The 13099-nt window shown below is 43.9% G+C and overlaps 1 protein-coding gene across 1 annotated transcript in view; it reads left to right on the forward strand.

Moving 5' to 3' along the window:
- kcnq3 (potassium voltage-gated channel, KQT-like subfamily, member 3) overlaps positions 1 to 13099 on the forward strand; it is a 30763-nt gene that overhangs the window by 6919 nt on the left and 10745 nt on the right. The gene's annotated exons all lie outside the window — the stretch shown is intronic.

Consider the following 13099-nt stretch of genomic DNA (forward strand, 5'->3'; position numbering starts at 1 on the left):
AACTTGTGTCTTCATCATACCTGCCAAGCCTCCCACTTTCCCTGGGAAAGTCCTCTACTTTGCCCTTCTTTCCCATCCATGTCCCATTAAAATAGTTTCCGGTAAATGTATTTTTTATTTTTAACTTCAATTAAAAAAATCCTCTTCTCTACTGCTGGTGACAGTGGTGACGCTAGCTATGCTTGCAACACAGCAATGATTATGTTTGGGTCTTCTGTAGACAAACCAGGAGCAGCAACATGCAACTACTGCATATCTCAACTCTTTATTGCTTTAACACAGTGCTTCTCAACTGGTTTATCTGCGGGACCCACCGTCTCCCCCCAATGACAAGCGGCAACCCAAATTGACATTTTTCAACTACGATAACGCTTCTTAGCTATTTTATATTTAAAGGGCCTGTTTGCAACAAGTTTGCAGAGGGCGCTTACTTTCTAACGTGTCGCAAACATTATATCTCGCCCTCTTCCTGCTCAGGAACAATACATTTTTATCTACAAATTCAAAAATTATTTGAACAACAAGTGTGTGTAAAAGTTTTCTGTACATGATGTATCTGAGGAGTTGAATGAGCACCTGGACTTAGACCTGGACGAGAGGTGAAACATCTTTAAGAAAATCACGCTCAACAATCAAACTCCTCAGATGAACAAAAAGTACAATTCAAAATATACAAATTTAACTTTTTCCGGTTAACTCAGCAGGTAAGTGTAATAATAATAGAAGGTCCATTTCTTCAGTAGACCACCCCTCTGCCAGGGTCAATAGATGTAACTTGGCTTGAAACGGTACCTGCGACACGGTGCAACACGGTGACACGCTTGTCTCTTCATAGTGCGCTCTTCTCCAACAGATACAGTATACAGTAAAGGCGATCTAGCTGCGTATTGGACGGATGGTACGTTAATTTCACACTTGATGTCCTTCCCCTCCTGCTCAGGCTTGGCCAAGTTGGCCGTAAACATGGCATGCACCTCGTGGTGGCATAGCAAGCAAATAGAATGTGAGGTGCATTCAGCAACATAGGGTCATCACACAACTTTGGCAAGACTAGCAAATCACTGAAAATGGCTCTGCGACCCTCTGCTGCTCTAACCGCACAACATATCTCCTTCCGGATCCAGTCTACAGCTCTAAACCTTCTGGGTGATGTGGCACAGTGGTTCCTCAGCTTTTGTTATTAACTTGTTCCAAAAGTTCAGATGAAAACCGCAATGTATGAAAACTGAGGTAATTTTTTTTTTTAATGGGAAATAATGTAAATCCAATAATCAGCTTTGGACATGCAGAAAACAATGCAAAATAATTATAAATGATGAATAGATTCAGCTTGTGGTTGGTGCAGACCTCCCGTACATCCTGGTGAAAGCGAATAGTGTTTCTCTTTCTTTGGCCCCATGGTTGGTTATGTAGCAGTCACACTCAATAAAAAAATGCACAGACAGTGAGTCAGCATGCGTAGGGTGCTTTGTTTGGAATTTCACACAAATGATACAGTATTGGGTGAACAAACTAGGTTGTTACGTACAATACTGTATACAAAAACTGAGACAGTATATGAAAACTGAGGCAAAATTTAGGCGAAATTTTTTGACAAGTTTTGACTGTATATAGACCCGACTGCCCACTGCCAATGCGTTGCATTGTCCTCGTTTGCTGTGTAGGTACATTTTTACATACTACATTACCCAGAAGGCTTAGTGCTGTAGACGGGATCCAGAAGGAGATATAATGTTGTCTGGGGGATTGGGGATAGGTTAGAGCTGGGCAATATATCGATATTTTTAATATACCTGTATCGATATTTACTTTAAGCACGATATCAAAAACAACCAATCGTTCATATCGATATAGACTGGATTTGCGCTGTATCGTCCTAATCTCTCTGCCCTGTGTGAGCGTCCCTCCGTGCATGCAAGAGGAGGGAGGAGGGGTGGAGCAGAAGCCCGGCGACAGCGTCTGCGGTGGAAGAATTAGACAGAATGTGGCCCTAATACTCCGTCGTAACTCAGTAATGTGGAGGTACTTCAAATTCAGAGCATAAAAAAAATCTTTTTCGCCACCTTAAAGCTTGGCACACACTCCAATACGAGGAATGTGTGAAGCTGCGCGCTGGCAGCACGACTCCTGCCACAACACGAAGCGGTGTCCTATCACATTGCTAAAGACATGGTCCCTGTTGCAACATTGGAAAAAACATATTTAAAAACCTGTAAGGAAGTCAGACAGTTGCCTGCCTGATGCAGTTGACAGGTTGGGGTTCCTGGCACAAAATGAGGACATGCTTGTGTCTTCTAAAAATGTTTACCTAAAAAATACTACTGTACAATTGAAAGTATTTTTGGGTTGCTGACATTTTTAAATTTCCTCTTAAACTGGGCACTCCTTCATATTTTGTTGTTTTGTGCTTTTGTTATTAGCCGATGATTTGAGTATGGCTAAAGGTTTGTTATAAAAAAAAAAGATTAGATTTGACTTTTTCTATATTTATTTCAAAAAGAATGGTGTCCTTTATTTCGCAGCTATTTTTAGATAATATTTTTTAATGTGCATCTTTCATGAAGCTTTAAAACTTCAAAAAACATCCTCATGTTAAGTATTTATTTTAATAAAACAACTTGACACGCATATTTGGCTTTGATTTCGCCTAAACTCATTTTGCAGAAAAAATATCGGGATATAGTATATCGATATTCAACTTAAATACATTGGGATATACAGTATATATAATTAATTTGATTAGGACAGTACATATTGATCAACATATGAGCAAACTCATCACAGTAAATATGCCAGAATTAGCTGCAATAGCTACATTTCGTCTGTAGCTATTGCACCATAAAAAGATAAAAGTAATATACATTTACAAACAACATTACAGATTGTTAAGCAATAAAAATAATTAGGAGCTTGGATTGGACATTACCCATGAGCACAGGACCGCTTTGATGTAAGCACCATTTTAGTGTTTTCTTGAAGGTTAGGTAATTGTCACAGTTTGTAACATGAGCTGGTAGTGCGTTCCATGACCGTGTGCCTCTGATAGAAACAACCTTTTGGCTACATTTAGTCCTACGTCACTGTATGTTACAGTCACCCCTGGTTAACAATCTAGTATTGGCTCGATTGTTATTTTTCTTCTGTATAAAAAGCTGTAATGGTGGAGAGGCGAGTCCATTCAGAACATTTTAGACAAGACAGACATCCAAGAACATCTGATAATTGTCCAAGTCTTAACATATTATACTTACTAAGAATATTACAATATTGAAACTGAAGAGGCTTTATATCGAAAACTTTCAATGTTTTCTTGATGAGTTAAATTTGATTGCTTTTGTGATTTTTATCAGTTTTGGTCCGTATCGCCCAGCCCTAGGATAGGTGGAGGAATTCCATTATTTTCCCTCATTTTCCCCACAAAAGATACCCTTATTTGCAAATGTTAACAGGCCTGGTCTTCATGTCATTGACAGCTTTGCGTCCAAAAAACAGCAGATCTTCATATTTACTGGAGACAAAGAAATGCGTGATGGATGACATCCTGCCTTTAAGAGGTAATTACATCTGGCTCTCTCTCAGACGTGCATTTGTCTCTGGGCTGCCATAATGGAACGTGCACAAGAAAGCACTAGAACACAACCTGTGTGTGTTATCAAAGTGGATAGGAACAAGTGCATTCAAAAGACTTTCCAGAAGAACGCTGGCTCACACTTGTGTCACATGACCAGGCTTCTAAAGTCATCACGAATGAGCCACACAATGTCCCCGTGAAGCAAAACCATTAGCTCTTAATTATGCATCTCATTATTGCTTTGGAACTCCACTGACTCTAAGGCTTATCTTAGATTAGATGACAATCTAAATCCAACGTCATCTTTACACTTCAGGTCTTCTGAGCGGTCAGGTGCTTTTATAGACCAAAGAGTGGTGCCGCCTGAGCATGTGTCTGACCCCCTGACATTTAGCAGCTGACCCGGCCTGTCAATAATTGATCACAGAACCTCACCTGTCCACATACTACTCAACTTTATAAACTATTCTTGTACAGTATTTGTGTCATGTCATCAGGATCTTTGTGTTTCTTGTTTCTCATGTGGCGTTCGCTGATCTGAGGTCCAACCAGACAATGGTGACGTTGGTGTTCGGTTCTGCTCGTAAACTCAGACCAGGTCCACTTGTGTTTTGTTTACTTTGTGTAATATCACACTTCTTATGTTTTCTTATTTGAGGACAATTAATTGTTAATTTGCTGACTTTCCTTTTCCTCCATTTACTATTGTTGTCTTTTCCACTCATGACTTTCTTTAGGCTTCTGATTGCCTACAAAGGGCTTACAATATGTTGGCTTTCTCATACAATTGATGGCCTGTCAGTGTGATTTTAAGGGACTTTTTTAGTGTTGAAAACAAAAAGATGGGTGTGTGTGTAGTCAGCTGTAGCTCTTGATGACTGTGTGTACGTTTGACGGCTTCTTCGTGTTCGTGTTCTTGCCACCAGCTAGTAAAGGTTCTCTTTGACAGTCACTTTGCACCTGAGAGGCTCCCCACTGGAATCTGGAATACCCATTACCAGGGCAACCATGGGACTCGTGGTAACCACAGCGGATGGCCGAGTAGGGTCGTGTCTGCAGTGGGGGTGGGGGGTGTATATGAAACGCATTGATAGTGGCGTCCCCCGAGACAACACCACCACGCTGACGCCATCATTTAGTATGTGAGCAAGTATTGTGTGTGCGCGTGCGTCTACAGGAGGATGACACAGCCCTGTACAACAAAGAGTGTCAGTTGCCTGGCAACCAGGTCTAAAAATGCTCGCTAACCAAAATATGTATTCTACAGCTCTGCTGGAGCTCATAGAAGCTTCTGGAAATCTCATTATCTTCATCTTATTCATCATGGTGCATTCAGCAGGTGTGATGACAAAGAAACACAAACTCTATGACGAGTGTGTGTGTGTGTGTGTTTGTGTGTGTTGGTTTCTATGCGTGCTTAAGAGGAATCTGTTATTTCATTTTAGGAGGTCAGTCAGCCAATCAGAGCTCTGCTCACTAACTCTTTCTTCTTAACGAGCTAGTTCATTTACATATTTGCCTCTGAAGTGTCACCGTGACCTTTTGTGAGGATAAAGCGCTCCTCTGATGACCTTTGCCAACTCACGTTGGAGCAGTTGGCGCCAAGTTGGCTAATTAGTGGCTAATGAGGCAGCAGTAGCTGATTGGCTCTCAGAACGGGAAGTGTCCCATGGCCTTCATGTTGAACTTTGCTGAAATATAGTGAGGACACATGAAGACTCCAAAGACACAATGCATTGTGGGTCAGTGACTTGACTCTTCTGAGGTTCTTCCTTCCTCGTGAATGTTTCTTGTTAGTCACTTCCTGTTGGGAGAAGTGTCAGTGAAACAGGAAGGAAACTGCAGGACCTCCATGTTTGTTCTTCACTAATGCCCCAAAGATGAATGATGTATCCGTCGTGCCAGGCCTGTCGTGTCCCTCCAAGGTGACAGGAAGTCTGGAGTCTCCTGCTGGAGCGCCACTGGGGCAATTCATCTGGAACATGTTGTGGATTTCACGGCGGGCCACGCTAGGTTGCTCCTCTGACAGTTTAAAAGCTTGTCTGCCGTGATGATGAGTGTCTCTGACATGCAGGCCCACCTGGGACATGCTGATTATTATTTTGATTGATAACTTTCCTGTGCTTATTTTATCGCATTAAAACTACTCATTAAAACTACTATAGATATTTATTGTGTATAGTTTTTTGGCATTACTTACATTGCACTTGTGATGCAATGTAAATTACTCCTGTGTGGGATCTATAAAGTTCTTATGTTAGCCATCTGAGAAGATCAAATACATTATTTTGGGTGCCTAACTGTTTGCCAAGTATATTAGTGTGTGTGTGTGAATGTATAAACAAGAGGCATTACCTTAAATTTGTTTGTAGAAAGGTGCTTTATGAAAGTAAGTACATTTACTTGTATTCATTTACAGCACAGCCTTGCCACATCCAATATGGCGGCGATGTTGACGTATACAATACAATAAGCGTAGTTTTTACAATACTTGCACAAATGATTATACAAGTGTGTATTTGACACGCTTAAAAGGGATTTCTAACTGGCCCAGTCAAAGTAATCATTTTAGTTTTGTGGCCAACTGGTGTAGTTGTACCTTTTCTGAAGCTCGGTATCGACCAACACTGGTAGAACTTGTTGATCAAGCCCTCCCTCGACCCCACCAGGAGCCGGACATGGGTTAACTGGACAGTTCTCTCGAATGTGTCCAGGCTGTTGGAATCCCTAACAGGCTCCTGGAGGGTTGAACCTCCTCTTTGGTATGCCACTTTGTTTCATTTCAGGTTGCCTCCTTGTTTCAGGAGCTTGATTTGCCTTTGGTTGCAGGAAGTATACATTGATAATAGGGATTTGGGCTGGTGGTGCTGGTGCAGTGGTGGAGCCGGCGGTGATATGACAAATGTTTCCACACCCGGCTGTCCATTCAAGACTGAAGCTTGAATTCTCCTCTTTTTATTAACTGTTTTCCCATTTAGCTTTAGACATTTCACAATTCTTAATTTTCCTAAACATTTTGCCTTCGAGGCCGCACGGTGGTCTAGTGGTTAGCATGTTGGCCACACACAGTCACAGCCAGGAGATCGGGAAGACCTGGCTTCGAATCCCGTGCGTGCGTGGGTTTTCTCCGGGTACTGCGGTTTCCTCCCACATTCCAAAAACATGCATGTTAGGTTAATTGGTGACTCTAAATTGTCCATAGGTATGAATGTGAGTGTGAATGGTTGTTTGTCTATATGTGCCCTGCGATTGGCTGGCGACCAGTCCAGGGTGTACACCGCCTCTCGCCTGAAGTCAGCTGGGATAGGCTCCAGCATACCCGTGACCCTAATGAGGATAAGCGGCATAGAAGATGGATGGATGGATGGATTTTGCTTTCGTTTTTGAACAATTTTATAATTTCTAATTCATTGTCTCTTTTCTGTTCTCTTGCTACTTTTGTCTTGGGATTTATAGTCTGTAATTCGGAGTTCCATGACCTCACACAAACTCACATCAAATGTTCCACCCTCCAACCAGCTTTGACTTAAGTACTTAGCGTTTTTTTTCACATTTTTTAGATATTTTGCATATATCGTTTGTCTATATGTGCCCTGCGATTGGCTTGCAACCAGTCCAGGGTGTACCCCGCCTGTCGCCTGAAGTCAGCTGGGATAGGCTCCAGCATACCCCTGCGACCCTAATGAGGAGAAGCGGCATAAAAAATGGATGGATCCTTCTGTGCTGGGTATTTTAACCCTAAAATCATTACTGGAGTAAAAGCCATTTTCAGTGTTTCAAAACACTGCGATTAAAAGAGTAAATATGTGTTTATGCTCACCTAATGTTAGTTATTGTAGTCTATTGATTTTAATTTAATGAATACTTGTTTTTAATTTCCTATGAAATTAAATTGTTATGCAGGGCCCCCCACAGTGCCAATATACAAGTAGAAGAAATGTTCGCCTGCACCACAGACTACATCAACCTCTGCATGGATGATGTTGTGCCAGTAAGGACTGTATGCTGCTTTGCTAACAACAAGCCCAGGATAACAAGTGACATCAAAGACCTTCTGAACCTGAAGAAGAAGAGCTTCAAAGACGGTGACAGACAAGCACTTAAGCGGGTACAGAAGGAACTAAGAGTCCAGCTAAGGGCAGCAAAGGAGCAGTACAGAAGGAAAATGGAACAGAGGATGCAGAACAACGACATGAATGAGGTGTGGCAGGGAATGAGGACCATCATGCAGCTCAAAGAGAGGTGCCCACATTGAGGGGGATGTGAGAAGGGCAAACCAGTTAAACCATTTTTTTAATAGGTTTCACCAGACCATCTCCCACATAGCAGCCACCACACAAGTCACCAGCACGGAAGCAGACACCTCTCCTCACCCTCCGCCCCTCACACAACCCATAATAACAGCAGCTCAAGTAAGTGCGGAGGTAAGGAGGCTGTGCCCCAGCAAAGCAGCAGGTCCGGATGGAGTGTCACCTCAACTATTGAAAGCCTGCGCGTGGGAGCTGGGAGACCCTCAACAATGCATCTTTCACCTGAGCTTGGGGTTGGGGAGAGTTCCACAGCTGTAGAAGATTTCCTGCATCGTTCCAGTCCCAAAGAGGCCATATCTTGCTGAGCTGAATGACTTCAGGCCGGTAGCCCTGACATTGCATTTGATGAAGACCATGGAATGGCCGCTGTTCACCTGAGACCACACGCCCACCCTCTGCAGTTTGCATACCGGGATAAAGGGGAGTTGAGGATGCCATCATCTTCTTGTTTCCCCGATATCTCACTCAACTGGACAGAGGCAGTGATGCTGTAAGGAATACATTTTTGGACTTCTCCAGCGCCTTTAACACCATCCAGCCTCAGCTCCTCAGGGACAAACTGACACGGATGGGAGTAGGATCACACCTGGTGGCATGGATTACCTGACTGGCAGACCTAGGTACGTGCAACTGGGGAACTGCAGGTCTGACACTGTGACCAGCAGCACTGCAGGGAACTGTGCTCTTTCCTGTTCTGTTTACCTTGTACACGTCCGACTTTCAGTGCAACTCTGTGCTCTGCCATGTACAGAAGTACGCGGACGACACGGCCATCGTGGGATGTATCAGGAATGGACAGGGGCATGAGTACAGAAAACTGATCCAGGACTTTGTCAACTGGTGCAATGCAAACCACCTGCACCTCAACACCACCAAGACCAGGGAAATGGTGGTGGACTTCAGGAGAAACAGGACACACCCAGAACCTGTTCTCATTAAAGGTAAACCATGTGGAGGTGGTTCAACCTACAAATACCTGGGAGTGCATCTGGATGATAAACTGGACTGGACTGGACCAACATAGATGCTCTGTGCAGGAAAGGGCAGAGCCATCTGTACTTTCTCAGAAGGCTGGCGTCCTTCAACGTATGCAAGAAGCTGCTACAGATCTTCTACCAAACTGTGGTAACTAGTGCCCTCCTGTATGCTGTAGTGTTCTGGGGGAGCTGCTTCAAGAAGAAGGACGCCACACACCTGGACAAACAGGTGAGGAAGGCAGGCTCTGTCATTGGCACTGAGCTGGACAGCCTGACATCTGTGGCAGAGCAAAGGACACTGAGGAGGCTCCATCATGGACAACCAGCATCATCCAATGCACAACATCATCTCCCAACAGAAGAGCAGTTTCAGTGGCAGATTACTATCACTGCCCTGCTCCACTGATAGAGTGAGCAGATCATTCCTCCCCCACACCATGCGGCTTTTCAACACAACAGAGGGGGAGCGGTAAAAACACACACAGACTTATTAACTTACGTATTATTATTATGTATTATTGAAATTGAAGTGATCTGTTACGTATGTATTTAGTTATTCTTATTCTATTTTCTTTTTTTTTTTAACTCTCCTATTTTGCTTTGTTTGTTTTACTTTTAAGGTATTACGTTTATTAGGACACTTTTCAGAGCTGCTGGAAACGTGAATTTCTCTTGGAGATAAAGTATCTATCACGTGTGATACACACTAAAGTATTGATTTTTGATATTTTATATACTCAAGTGTTATTACTTTTAGATTATAAACTCCTGAAACAAATTTTCTTCCTTTCTCTCTTTCTTCCCTAAACACGATGCATGCCTGACATTAACATGAAGCTTTCATAAATACTACACAATTCAGTGTTCAGATCGATGTAGTTGAATCGTAGAAATATGAATAGATGCATCGATGTAGTGAATGAATTGTTATACCCCTAACTTATACGCCCTAACTAGAGGCCGTAACTACAAAGACTTGGCGCACAATGACTCGAAATAACAAATCAACTTGCCGTTGTAACTAAGTAGAAACCCAGCTACTCCTTTGCAGTCGGCTCTTATACTCAGCCTGTACTCTTTTCTCAGTAAATCAACTCCCGGGCCAGGAGCTGCTGCAGCATAGATTACCTAAACTCACACACACGCAAAGCAGGCAAGAGCCTCTTGCTCTTTTTTCTACTTTAGCCTTATAATGTCAGCCAGTCGTGCTGTAAACACAGCAGGACTCGAGTCACTTTTAATAAAACACGCAAACCACATATTGTGTGAGTGACCCCACCCCTACACACACACACACACACCCCACCCGCCCTCCAGCAGTCTGCATCCGTGTTAATAATGCACAAGCAGTCGTGAGGTTCTTTTTAGGAACAATTTAACCATCAATGCCTACTACCCGCTTCTGCTGCACCACAGTGCAAAACCAAAAATGGCAAGAAATTGTACCTGTTTTACGGCTGTAGTTTGGCAGTACTGAACATTCCACGGAGCTGCAAGCATCAACGTCTCTTCTTCCAGTCCTGCCAACAACGCCAATTATGTCGTTGAATATTGAGAAGACACGATGGCAGTTTGAGGGAGAAGGGGCCTCTCTCGTTTATTCAACTACTGTTAAATAGGGTTCTAAACGATAACAATGACATGGATTACCAGAACTTTCTCCTGATCTGGACATCCTTCCTTTACTGGAAACAGAGCTTTTTGGCAGGACTTTGGAGAACATTGGAGAATTTGGAAAACATCTTATGTAAGCGATTGTTACACAATCATCAGGTCACGTTAACCTCTTCTTAAGTGCAACAGAAAGATTCATTCTGCAATGATAGATAGACAGACAGATAGACAGACACTAGATAGATGCATACTTTATCCATCTCCAAGAGAAATTCATGTTCCTCCGCATGGTTTTGGACCTTGACTATCATTATGGAGACATTTTAAAGTAGCATTATTATAATTTCTCTTAACGTCAAAGTGTCTTCATTCTTCTTTGCACATGCACGGCCAGCAGTGTTTGTGTGGCAGACATGTTTGTTTACGCTGCTCCTCCTCAGGCATCCAATCACAGTGAGGTATGCCTGTTGTCAAGCATCGCCATGGAAACATGCACAGATGAGGCACGACTGGTGATCCCTGATGGGGGTGACGGGAGGATGGAGGGAAGTGAGCAGGTGTCGCCATGGTGATGTGGAGGGATACTCCAGTGAGAGTGCAGTGAGCAGCTGTTGCCATGGAGACAGGATGCATATCAGCCAATGCGCGGCACAAAGGGGTAGAGGGAGGGAGTGGGGGGCTCTGGCGGGAAACGGAGAGGCAGGTTCCAAGCTAGGAGACACTTGATGACATGTTGACTCTCTCTGCAGTCGCATGGCGTCTCCTTGACCTCATTTTTAATAATGCTCATCATTTCCAGCGAGAGCCACAACTTCCTTTCCAAAGTGTTCCTTCTTAATGAGAGTTGGAGGGTAAGCCAAGCGCTGTGAGGAAGAGAGAAGAGCGGTGGTGGCGGCTGGCACGAGATCTGACGGCCAGTGGACAGATCCGAACCCCCGCATCCACCCGGGGCACCCAGCTCTGTGCTCGCTCCACTCACCTTTACCACCAGAACTCTGAAGGTCCCCTCAGGAAAGCTCTCATGGTCAAAATGGTCGAGCAGGGAAATGTACCCAGTTTCTGAGTACTATCATGTCACACGCTCTTGTGCTGGCATGCTAAGCGCACATGCAGATACAGTATGTCTTGCCATAGGAGGGACCACAACGGTGCCAAGCGATGAGTAGGAAGCGTGCCATCACGGCCATGCAGCAGTTCTGACTGATGAGCCGCCGCAGAAAAATGAGAAGAATTTGACTGATGAGCGAAAGATTAACTTTTGCAGCGTAACTCTCTCATGAATTAGTCGCCGCCTTTCCTACTTTTTCTGCTTCCTTTCCTTCTACCTTCCCCTCTTCTTTCCTCTGATGTATTTGATTCATTCACACTTTCATCAGCGCTCAGTGACCCTCATTAAATCTCTCATAATTAAACATGAGGCCTTCCCAAAGACCAAGTCGCTGCAGGCCAACTCGTTTCCTACAGCTGCGGCTAAAACTGCTGTGTCAGCATCGTCATCCTCATCGTTCTACGAAAGCAGTAATGAGATGATGAAGACATTAAGATGATGTTAGTGTGTTGTTAGCGAGCGAACTTGTGACCTTTAACTGAGGAAGTCTAAGGTGGTTTGATGGTGATTTGTTGCCGTCATTGATCCCGCCTCTGCTTGGCTCCTCCCCTGAGCATGTGAAGCTGAAAGTCGACACTGTGAATGTTTTAGTGACCTCGTGAGGGAACTAATTAGCTTCTGTGAGGTCCAATTAACAAAAGGCTCCCTAACGGGCACTAATGGATCCAATTAACGGCGCTAATCAGCTCGTTTGTTGTCTTCCGACATCAGTCAGATCCGAAAAGTCCAACTGCTCCCGTCAGAACTCCTCTCATGTGCTAATCTCTCTGGAAGCTTTTCCATGTGTCAGCAGAACCAGAACCAGTGTGTAGATCCAGTGATAAAACCACCATCAGCAACGTTCTGCACTAAACTGTGCTCAAATGTCTGGCATGATAAAGTCCAAACCACACCAAGGTTCTGTGATGGGGAAGGGGGAATGACGGAACCTGGACTGCAACCCTTTCCCATGGGGGGCGGTCCATCAAGTCCAACATGGTTTCCTATCAGGATCACTCTGAGCTCCTGTCAAGCGGTCAGCAGTGGTCTAGATCCTGTGTGACGGACCGCAGGCTGACAGGATGAAGAAATAATCTAGCACAGAACATTTTACACTTCCCCAACAGCCTGTGTAAAAAATGCCGTTCTGTGGTTCTGGTTCTGGTGACACCTTGTGTTGCAGCTCGGCCAGTCAATCAAGACTTGACCAGATGTTTTTCATGTTCTATATTTAACCTCAGGGTCATTAGCGAGGTTCTGGTGTTGTCCTTTCTCACCGTGTCAGCCAGCAAATGAAGTGTCGGACTTGCAGCGTCTGCAATCTCCTTATTGAATCTTCACAGCAAATTGCTTGTTAGGAATCCTCTTCGGCGGTATCAGTCCATGGATTCCCGGAGGAGGGGCGGGGGATTGGTGGTGGGGGCTGGATCCAAGTGGATTAATGAAGGGAAAAAGATCTTTATTTAAGATCTTTATGAGCAACATGCCACCTTCAAACAACATTACAAGATTCTTTGCTGAAGCAGCGGAACCTTCTTGT

This window comes from Dunckerocampus dactyliophorus, chromosome 2, assembly GCF_027744805.1.
Source record: "Dunckerocampus dactyliophorus isolate RoL2022-P2 chromosome 2, RoL_Ddac_1.1, whole genome shotgun sequence".
NCBI lineage: Eukaryota > Metazoa > Chordata > Actinopteri > Syngnathiformes > Syngnathidae > Dunckerocampus > Dunckerocampus dactyliophorus.